Raw genomic sequence first — 12,190 nt, forward strand, 5'->3', positions numbered from 1 at the left:
TGCCATCTATGATGACGGTAATGTATGCTTGGAACCTCCGGCAATAGTTATTCCGGATGAAAATTCCTAGCTAGCCTTTACGTTTTTTTTTACAAAGGGGACTTTTGACAGCGATCTTAAGATCGCTCATATAATACACTGCACTAGTATTAAAGTGCAGTGTATTATGCGCTTCATGATTATTTCAACAGGCTATGTATTATTATGGCTATAGTCTTTTAATATATAGTTTTTTAATTCTCATTATTTTTATAATTATATATTTGTAGCAAAAACAAATTATTGATTTTTCTTAACATTACAGTTATGTTCTAAATCTGCAGTCAGTTTGTCTAAAGGAAACTTGTAAACCTTGGGGTAAGTTGGGTCTATTCTATTAAATATTGATAAAGGAATTCCTACAAATAAAAAACAGATATTAAGGATCATAAATGTTCCTATTCTCTGTACCTGAGACATGGTTGTGTTATATAAGAAGCTGTCCATAGACGATATGCTTATTAACAACACATATATGTTCATGTATAAGGTGGAGACTATGACATCTCTGCAGGTCTAGATATTACATCTAGCCTGATTGTTATCAGTAATTAATATAAATATTAATTACCTGTCCTGTGGTTCCTTTCTTGCAGTTGACGGGGGTATAGGTCACTTTCACCTTCTCACCGAACATCAGTCACCTGTAAAAAGACACAGGTATGATAACATGTTCCTGATACATGCTACAGACGCTAATATATATAACACTCTAGGGCCAGAACTACTTATCTCAGGGATTATGAAACCGCATAAGAAAAAGGAACAAAAAAAAATGGAACACATTGGGATTTAGATGATAGGGATTTTTATTTCTATAGTAGTGCAGTGTACTACTCCTCCCATCATCCCAGGATGATGTTGACGCAGACTATTGACAGGTTTTTGGAGGGTTTGTTTTTGTAATGTTTGGGTTATGTCTTAATTTTCATTTATTTATTCATACATTTTAAGGGTAATATATGTTTTCTTTGGGGGAGGGGGCAGAAAAGTTTATAAATTATTATTGTGTATTTCTTTTTTCAAAAGCATTTCTGCCTTTCTACTGTTTTCTTTTTCTTTTTTGTTGGTGGGGGAGGGGGGGTCAATAAATCATGTTATTACACTTTTATTTTATGGGTTGTCTTTTTCACCCATATTCCCATTAGAGGGCAACCTTTCACCAAAGATCTGATTATTTCTATAAAACACTGCACTACTATTGTGGTGCAGTGTATTATTCCTCTCAGCATTATTCTGACAGGCAGTGCATGGTTATGGCATTGTGAGGGATTTGTATGGGGTTATATAGTTTTTGGGGGAATTTTTATATATTTTTTCTATTTTCTTAATTTTATATTTCATACCAAATATGTTTTTTTAGGGATATTTTTGTAGACGTTTTTTTTCTTTTTTAATTATTTTATTAACCTTCTTTTTCTTTTATTGTTTTTAATGGAAATATGTCACCAGTGTCACCTACACAAAAGTGGCGGTACTGACAGATAGTGCAGGTGACACTGGTGACAACGGTACTTACCTTTTCCCGTTCAGTGGCGGGAATCTCCGGTGATCTTCTCTGTTAAGCTTCAGCTCTGGCCAGCTTGGTGCATGGGCGGAGCATAGGGACATCACCACTGCTGTTCTTTAGCAGCGGGACCAAGCAGGGAGCAGCAGCGGTGATGTCACTAAGCTCTGCCAATGCCCCTAGCCGCTGCTGCTCTCTGCTGGACTCGTAGCAGCAGTGACATTCCTAAGCTCCACTCGTGCCCCAAGCCGGGCCTAGAGCTGAAGCTTAACAGAGAAGATTACCGGAGATCCCCTCCATGGAACGGGACAAGGCAAGGACCTTTGTCATTAGTGTCACCTGCACTATCTGTTGGTACCGACAGGTTAGTGCAGGTGAAACTGGTGACAAATTTCCTTTAACAATTCCCATCAAGGGACTTTGAGCAGCAATCTTTCGATAGCTATGTAATAATACACTGCACTAGTGTCTTACGCCTCTTGTCATTATTCTAAAAGACAATGTATGGTTACAGTATTGTCAGGGGTTTTATTTCGGGTTTTTGGTTTAAATTTTTTTTTTCTTTTTTTAATATGTTTTTTTTTAGGGTGTTCTGTTTGAATATTTTTTTTTACTTTTTTTTCTTAATTTGTTATTATTTGGTCTTTTTTTTAACAAATTCGATGAGAGGCCTTTCCCCAGTGATCTTGTGATCACCCATATAATACATTGCAATAGTGTAATAGTGCAGTGTATTATCGCTGTCAGCATTATGTTGACAGACGATTTTTAATTATAGCTTATGTGAGGGGAGAAATGGGTTATTTTTTTTTTATTCTTTTTTATATAAACATTTATTTTTTTGTAGGGGTTTGGGTGGGGTGAATTATTTTATAAATTGTTTATTTTTAACTTCATTTACATAGGATCCGAGCAGAATACATTGCCATCTATGATGACGGTAATGTACGCTTGGAACCTCCGGCAATAGTTATTCCGGATGAAAATTCCTAGCTAGCCTTTACGTTTTTTTTACAAAGGGGACTTTTAACAGCGATCTTAAGATCACTCATATAATACACTGCACTAGTATTAAAGTGCAGTGTATTATGCGCTTCATGGTTATTTCAACAGGCTATGTATTATTATGGCTCTAGTCTTTTAATATATAGTTTTTTAATTCTCATTATTTTTATAATTATATATTTGTAGCAAAAACTAATTATAGATTTTTCTTTACATTACAGTTATGTTCTAAATCTGCAGTCAGTTTGTCTAAAGGAAACTTGTAAACCTTGGGGTAAGTTGGGTCTATTCTATTAAATATTGATAAAGGAATTCCTACAAATAAAAAACAGATATTAAGGATCATAAATGTTCCTATTCTCTGTACCTGAGACATGGTTGTGTTATATAAGAAGCTGTCCATAGACGATATGCTTATTAACAACACATATATGTTCATGTATAAGGTGGAGACTATGACATCTCTGCAGGTCTAGATATTACATCTAGCCTGATTGTTATCAGTAATTAATATAAATATTAATTACCTGTCCTGTGGTTCCTTTCTTGCAGTTGACGGGGGTATAGGTCACTTTCACCTTCTCACCGAACATCAGTCACCTGTAAAAAGACACAGGTATGATAACATGTTCCTGATACATGCTACAGACGCTAATATATATAACACTCTAGGGCCAGAACTACTTATCTCAGGGATTATGAAACCGCATAAGAAAAAGGAACAAAAAAAAAAATGGAACACATTGGGATTTAGATGATAGGGATTTTTATTTCTATAGTAGTGCAGTGTACTACTCCTCCCATCATCCCAGGATGATGTTGACGCAGACTATTGACAGGTTTTTGGAGGGTTTGTTTTTGTAATGTTTGGGTTATGTCTTAATTTTCATTTATTTATTCATACATTTTAAGGGTAATATATGTTTTCTTTGGGGGAGGGGGCAGAAAATTTTATAAATTATTATTGTGTATTTCTTTTTTCAAAAGCATTTCTGCCTTTCTACTGTTTTCTTTTTCTTTTTTTGTTGGTGGGGGAGGGGGGGTCAATAAATCATGTTATTACACTTTTATTTTATGGGTTGTTTTTTTCACCCATATTCCCATTAGAGGGCAACCTTTCACCAAAGATCTGATTATTTCTATAAAACACTGCACTACTATTGTGGTGCAGTGTATTATTTGTCTCAGCATTATTCTGACAGACAGTGCATGGTTATGGCATTGTGAGGGATTTGTATGGGGTTATATAGTTTTTGGGGGAATTTTGATATATTTTTTCTATTTTCTTAATTTTATATTTCATACCAAATATGTTTTTTTAGGGATATTTTTGTAGAAGTTTTTTTTCTTTTTAAATTATTTTATTAACCTTCTTTTTCTTTTATTGTTTTTAATGGAAATATGTCACCAGTGTCACCTACACAAAAGTGGCGGTACTGACAGATAGTGCAGGTGACACTGGTGACAACGGTACTTACCTTTTCCCGTTCAGTGGCGGGAATCTCCGGTGATCTTCTCTGTTAAGCTTCAGCTCTGGCCAGCTTGGTGCATGGGCGGAGCATAGGGACATCACCACTGCTGTTCTTTAGCAGCGGGACCAAGCAGGGAGCAGCAGCGGTGATGTCACTAAGCTCTGCCAATGCCCCTAGCCGCTGCTGCTCTCTGCTGGACTCGTAGCAGCAGTGACATTCCTAAGCTCCACTCGTGCCCCGAGCCGGGCCTAGAGCTGAAGCTTAACAGAGAAGATTACCGGAGATCCCCTCCACGGAACGGGACAAGGCAAGGACCTTTGTCATTAGTGTCACCTGCACTATCTGTTGGTACCGACAGGTTAATGCAGGTGAAACTGGTGACAAATTTCCTTTAACAATTCCCATCAAGGGACTTTGAGCAGCAATCTTTCGATAGCTATGTAATAATACACTGCACTAGTGTCTTACGCCTCTTGTCATTATTCTAAAAGACAATGTATGGTTACAGTATTGTCAGGGGTTTTATTTCGGGTTTTTGGTTTTAAATTTTTTTTTCTTTTTTTAATATGTTTTTTTTTAGGGTGTTCTGTTTGAATATTTTTTTTAACTTTTTTTTCTTTATTTTTTATTTTTTGGTCTTTTTTTTTAACAAATTCGATGAGAGGCCTTTCCCCAGTGATCTTGTGATCACCCATATAATACATTGCAATAGTGTTATAGTGCAGTGTATTATCGCTGTCAGCATTATGTTGACAGACGATTTTTAATTATAGCTTATGTGAGGGGAGAAATGGGTTATTTTTTTTTATTCTTTTTTATATAAACATTTATTTTTTTGTAGGGGTTTGGGTGGGGTGAATTATTTTATAAATTGTTTATTTTTAACTTCATTTACATAGGATCCGAGCAGAATACATTGCCATCTATGATGACGGTAATGTACGCTTGGAACCTCCAGCAATAGTTATTCCGGATGAAAATTCCTAGCTAGCCTTTACGTTTTTTTTACAAAGGGGACTTTTAACAGCGATCTTAAGATCGCTCATATAATACACTGCACTAGTATTAAAGTGCAGTGTATTATGCGCTTCATGGTTATTTCAACAGGCTATGTATTATTATGGCTCTAGTCTTTTAATATATAGTTTTTTAATTCTCATTATTTTTATAATTATATATTTGTAGCAAAAACAAATTATAGATTTTTCTTTACATTACAGTTATGTTCTAAATCTGCAGTCAGTTTGTCTAATGGAAACTTGTAAACCTTGGGGTAAGTTGGGTCTATTCTATTAAATATTGATAAAGGAATTCCTACAAATAAAAAACAGATATTAAGGATCATAAATGTTCCTATTCTCTGTACCTGAGACATGGTTGTGTTATATAAGAAGCTGTCCATAGACGATATGCTTATTAACAACACATATATGTTCATGTATAAGGTGGAGACTATGACATCTCTGCAGGTCTAGATATTACATCTAGCCTGATTGTTATCAGTAATTAATATAAATATTAATTACCTGTCCTGTGGTTCCTTTCTTGCAGTTGACGGGGGTATAGGTCACTTTCACCTTCTCACCGAACATCAGTCACCTGTAAAAAGACACAGGTATGATAACATGTTCCTGATACATGCTACAGACGCTAATATATATAACACTCTAGGGCCAGAACTACTTATCTCAGGGATTATGAAACCGCATAAGAAAAAGGAACAAAAAAAAAATGGAACACATTGGGATTTAGATGATAGGGATTTTTATTTCTATAGTAGTGCAGTGTACTACTCCTCCCATCATCCCAGGATGATGTTGACGCAGACTATTGACAGGTTTTTGGAGGGTTTGTTTTTGTAATGTTTGGGTTATGTCTTAATTTTCATTTATTTATTCATACATTTTAAGGGTAATATATGTTTTCTTTGGGGGAGGGGGCAGAAAATTTTATAAATTATTATTGTGTATTTCTTTTTTCAAAAGCATTTCTGCCTTTCTACTGTTTTCTTTATCTTTTTTTGTTGGTGGGGGAGGGGGGGGGGGTTAATAAATCATGTTATTACACTTTTATTTTATGGGTTGTTTTTTTCACCCATATTCCCATTAGAGGGCAACCTTTCACCAAAGATCTGATTATTTCTATAAAACACTGCACTACTATTGTGGTGCAGTGTATTATTCCTCTTAGCATTATTCTGACAGGCAGTGCATGGTTATGGCATTGTGAGGGATTTGTATGGGGTTATATAGTTTTTGGGGGAATTTTTATATATTTTTTCTACTTTCTTAATTTTATATTTCATACCAAATATGTTTTTTTAGGGATATTTTTGTAGAAGTTTTTTTTCTTTTTTAATTATTTTATTAACCTTCTTTTTCTTTTATTGTTTTTAATGGAAATATGTCACCAGTGTCACCTACACAAAAGTGGCGGTACTGACAGATAGTGCAGGTGACACTGGTGACAACGGTACTTACCTTTTCCCGTTCAGTGGCGGGAATCTCCGGTGATCTTCTCTGTTAAGCTTCAGCTCTGGCCAGCTTGGTGCATGGGCGGAGCATAGGGACATCACCACTGCTGTTCTTTAGCAGCGGGACCAAGCAGGGAGCAGCAGCGGTGATGTCACTAAGCTCTGCCAATGCCCCTAGCCACTTCTGCTCTCTGCTGGACTCGTAGCAGCAGTGACATTCCTAAGCTCCACTCGTGCCCCAAGCCGGGCCTAGAGCTGAAGCTTAACAGAGAAAATTACCGGAGATCCCCTCCACGGAACGGGACAAGGCAAGGACATTTGTCATTAGTGTCACCTGCACTATCTGTTGGTACCGACAGGTTAGTGCAGGTGAAACTGGTGACAAATTTCCTTTAACTATTCCCATCAAGGGACTTTGAGCAGCAATCTTTCGATAGCTATGTAATAATACACTGCACTAGTGTCTTACGCCTCTTGTCATTATTCTAAAAGACAATGTATGGTTACAGTATTGTCAGGGGTTTTATTTTGGGTTTTTGGTTTTAAATTTTTTTTTCTTTTTTTAATATTTTTTTTTAGGGTGTTCTGTTTGAATATTTTTTTTAACTTGTTTTTCTTTATTTATTTTTTGTTGGTCTTTTTTTTTAACAAATTCAATGAGAGGCCTTTCCCCAGTGATCTTGTGATCACCCATATAATACATTGCAATAGTGTTATAGTGCAGTGTATTATCGCTGTCAGCATTATGTTGACAGACGATTTTTATTTATAGCTTATGTGAGGGGAGAAATGGTTTATTTTTTTTTTATTCTTTTTTATTAAAACATTTATTTTTTTGTAGGGGTTTGGGTGGGGTGAATTATTTTATAAATTGTTTATTTTTAACTTCATTTACATAGGATCCGGGCAGAATACATTGCCATCTATGATGACGGTAATGTACGCTTGGAACCTCCGGCAATAGTTATTCCGGATGAAAATTCCTAGCTAGCCTTAACGTTTTTTTTTACAAAGGGGACTTTTAACAGCGATCTTAAGATCGCTCATATAATACACTGCACTAGTATTAAAGTGCAGTGTATTATGCGCTTCATGATTATTTCAACAGGCTATGTATTATTATGGCTCTAGTCTTTTAATATATAGTTTTTTAATTCTCATTATTTTTATAATTATATATTTGTAGCAAAAACAAATTATAGATTTTTCTTTACATTACAGTTATGTTCTAAATCTGCAGTCAGTTTGTCCAAAGGAAACTTGTAAACCTTGGGGTAAGTTGGGTCTATTCTATTAAATATTGATAAAGGAATTACTACAAATAAAAAACAGATATTAAGGATCATAAATGTTCCTATTCTCTGTACCTGAGACATGGTTGTGTTATATAAGAAGCTGTCCATAGACGATATGCTTATTAACAACACATATATGTTCATGTATAAGGTGGAGACTATGACATCTCTGCAGATCTAGATATTACATCTAGCCTGATTGTTATCAGTAATTAATATAAATATTAATTACCTGTCCTGTGGTTCCTTTCTTGCAGTTGACGGGGGTATAGGTCACTTTCACCTTCTCACCGAACATCAGTCACCTGTAAAAAGACACAGGTATGATAACATGTTTCTGATACATGCTACAGACGCTAATATATATAACACTCTAGGGCCAGAACTACTTATCTCAGGGATTATGAAACCGCATAAGAAAAAGGAACAAAAAAAATGGAACACATTGGGATTTAGATGATAGGGATTTTTATTTCTATAGTAGTGCAGTGTACTACTCCTCCCATCATCCCAGGATGATGTTGATGCAGACTATTGACAGGTTTTTGGAGGGTTTGTTTTTGTAATGTTTGGGTTATGTCTTAATTTTCATTTATTTATTCATACATTTTAAGGGTAATATATGTTTTCTTTGGGGGAGGGGGCAGAAAATTTTATAAATTATTATTGTGTATTTCTTTTTTCAAAAGCATTTCTGCCTTTCTACTGTTTTCTTTTTCTTTTTTTGTTGGTGGGGGAGGGGGGGGGGGGGTTAATAAATCATGTTATTACACTTTTATTTTATGGGTTGTTTTTTTCACCCATATTCCCATTAGAGGGCAACCTTTCACCAAAGATCTGATTATTTCTATAAAACACTGCACTACTATTGTGGTGCAGTGTATTATTCCTCTTAGCATTATTCTGACAGGCAGTGCATGGTTATGGCATTGTGAGGGATTTGTATGGGGTTACATAGTTTTTGGGGGAATTTTTATATTTTTTCTATTTTCTTAATTTTATATTTCATATCAAATATGTTTTTTTAGGGATATTTTTGTAGATGTTTTTTTTCTTTTTTAATTATTTTATTAACCTTCTTTTTCTTTTATTGTTTTTAATGGAAATATGTCACCAGTGTCACCTACACAAAAGTGGCGGTACTGACAGATAGTGCAGGTGACACTGGTGACAACGGTACTTACCTTTTCCCGTTCAGTGGCGGGAATCTCCGGTGATCTTCTCTGTTAAGCTTCAGCTCTGGCCAGCTTGGTGCATGGGCGGAGCATAGGGACATCACCACTGCTGTTCTTTAGCAGCGGGACCAAGCAGGGAGCAGCAGCGGTGATGTCACTAAGCTCTGCCAATGCCCCTAGCCGCATCTGCTCTCTGCTGGACTCGTAGCAGCAGTGACATTCCTAAGCTCCACTCGTGCCCCAAGCCGGGCCTAGAGCCGAAGCTTAACAGAGAAAATTACCGGAGATCCCCTCCACGGAACGGGACAAGGCAAGGACATTTGTCATTAGTGTCACCTGCACTATCTGTTGGTACCGACAGGTTAGTGCAGGTGAAACTGGTGACAAATTTCCTTTAACTATTCCCATCAAGGGACTTTGAGCAGCAATCTTTCGATAGCTATGTAATAATACACTGCACTAGTGTCTTACGCCTCTTGTCATTATTCTAAAAGACAATGTATGGTTACAGTATTGTCAGGGGTTTTATTTTGGGTTTTTGGTTTTAAATTTTTTTTTCTTTTTTTAATATTTTTTTTTAGGGTGTTCTGTTTGAATATTTTTTTTAACATTTTTTTCTTTATTTATTTATTTTTGGTCTTTTTTTTAACAAATTCAATGAGAGGCCTTTCCCCAGTGATCTTGTGATCACCCATATAATACATTGCAATAGTGTTATAGTGCAGTGTATTATCGCTGTCAGCATTATGTTGACAGCCGATTTTTAATTATAGCTTATGTGAGGGGAGAAATGGGTTATTTTTTTTTTTATTCTTTTTTATATAAACATTTATTTTTTTGTAGGGGTTTGGGTGGGGTGTATTATTTTATAAATTGTTTATTTTTAACTTCATTTACATAGGATCCGGGCAGAATACATTGCCATCTATGATGACGGTAATGTACGCTTGGAACCTCCGGCAATAGTTATTCCGGATGAAAATTCCTAGCTAGCCTTTACGTTTTTTTTACAAAGGGGACTTTTAACAGCGATCTTAAGATCGCTCATATAATACACTGCACTAGTATTAAAGTGCAGTGTATTATGCGCTTCATGATTATTTCAACAGGCTATGTATTATTATGGCTCTAGTCCTTTAATATATAGTTTTTTAATTCTCATTATTTTTATAATTATATATTTGTAGTAAAAACAAATTATTGATTTTTCTTTACTTTACAGTTATGTTCTAAATCTGCAGTCAGTTTGTCTAAAGGAAACTTGTAAACCTTGGGGTAAGTCGGGTCTATTCTATTAAATATTGATAAAGGAATTCCTACAAATAAAAAACAGATATTAAGGATCATAAATGTTCCTATTCTCTGTACCTGAGACATGGTTGTGTTATATAAGAAGCTGTCCATAGACGATATGCTTATTAACAACACATATATGTTCATGTATAAGGTGGAGACTATGACATCTCTGCAGGTCTAGATATTACATCTAGCCTGATTGTTATCAGTAATTAATATAAATATTAATTACCTGTCCTGTGGTTCCTTTCTTGCAGTTGACGGGGGTATAGGTCACTTTCACCTTCTCACCGGACATCAGTCACCTGTAAAAAGACACAGGTATGATAACATGTTCCTGATACATGCTACAGACACTAATATATATAACACTCTAGGGCCAGAACTACTTATCTCAGGGATTATGAAACCGCATAAGAAAAAGGAACAAAAAAAAATGGAACACAATGGGATTTAGATGATAGGGATTTTTATTTCTATAGTAGTGCAGTGTACTACTCCTCCCATCATCCCAGGATGATGTTGACGCAGACTATTGGCAGGTTTTTGGAGGGTTTGTTTTTGTAATGTTTGGGTTATGTCTTAATTTTCATTTATTTATTCATACATTTTAAGGGTAATATATGTTTTCTTTGGGGGAGGGGGCAGAAAATTTTATAAATTATTATTGTGTATTTCTTTTTTCAAAAGCATTTCTGCCTTTCTACTGTTTTCTTTTTCTTTTTTTGTTGGTGGGGGAGGGGGGGGTCAATAAATCATGTTATTACACTTTTATTTTATGGGTTGTTTTTTTCACCCATATTCCCATTAGAGGGCAACCTTTCACCAAAGATCTGATTATTTCTATAAAACACTGCACTACTATTGTGGTGCAGTGTATTATTCCTCTTAGCATTATTCTGACAGGCAGTGCATGGTTATGGCATTGTGAGGGATTTGTATGGGGTTATATAGTTTTTGGGGGAATTTTTATATATTTTTTCTATTTTCTTAATTTTATATTTCATACCAAATATGTTTTTTTAGGGATATTTTTGTAGAAGTTTTTTTTCTTTTTTAATTATTTTATTAACCTTCTTTTTCTTTTATTGTTTTTAATGGAAATATGTCACCAGTGTCACCTACACAAAAGTGGCGGTACTGACAGATAGTGCAGGTGACACTGGTGACAACGGTACTTACCTTTTCCCGTTCAGTGGCGGGAATCTCCGGTGATCTTCTCTGTTAAGCTTCAGCTCTGGCCAGCTTGGTGCATGGGCGGAGCATAGGGACATCACCACTGCTGTTCTTTAGCAGCGGGACCAAGCAGGGAGCAGCAGCGGTGATGTCACTAAGCTCTGCCAATGCCCCTAGCCGCTGCTGCTCTCTGCTGGACTCGTAGCAGCAGTGACATTCCTAAGCTCCACTCGTGCCCTAAGCCGGGCCTAGAGCTGAAGCTTAACAGAGAAGATTACCGGAGATCCCCTCCACGGAACGGGACAAGGCAAGGACCTTTGTCATTAGTGTCACCTGCACTATCTGTTGGTACCGACAGGTTAGTGCAGGTGACACTGGTGACAAATTTCCTTTAACTATTCCCATCAAGGGACTTTGAGCAGCAATCTTTCGATAGCTATGTAAGAATACACTGCACTAGTGTCTTAGGCCTCTTGTCATTATTCTAAAAGACAATGTATGGTTACAGTATTGTCTGGGGTTTTATTTCGGGTTTTTGGTTTAAAATAATTTTTTCTTTTTTTAATATGTTTTTTTTTAGGGTGTTCTGTTTGAATATTTTTTTTTACTTTTTTTTCTTTATTTTTTATTTTTTGGTCTTTTTTTAAACAAATTCGATGAGAAGCCTTTCCCCAGTGATCTTGTGATCACCCATATAATACATTGCAATAGTGTTATAGTGCAGTGTATTATCGCTGTCAGCATTATGTTGA

This window comes from Hyla sarda, chromosome 13, assembly GCF_029499605.1.
Source record: "Hyla sarda isolate aHylSar1 chromosome 13, aHylSar1.hap1, whole genome shotgun sequence".
Classification (NCBI taxonomy): domain Eukaryota; kingdom Metazoa; phylum Chordata; class Amphibia; order Anura; family Hylidae; genus Hyla; species Hyla sarda.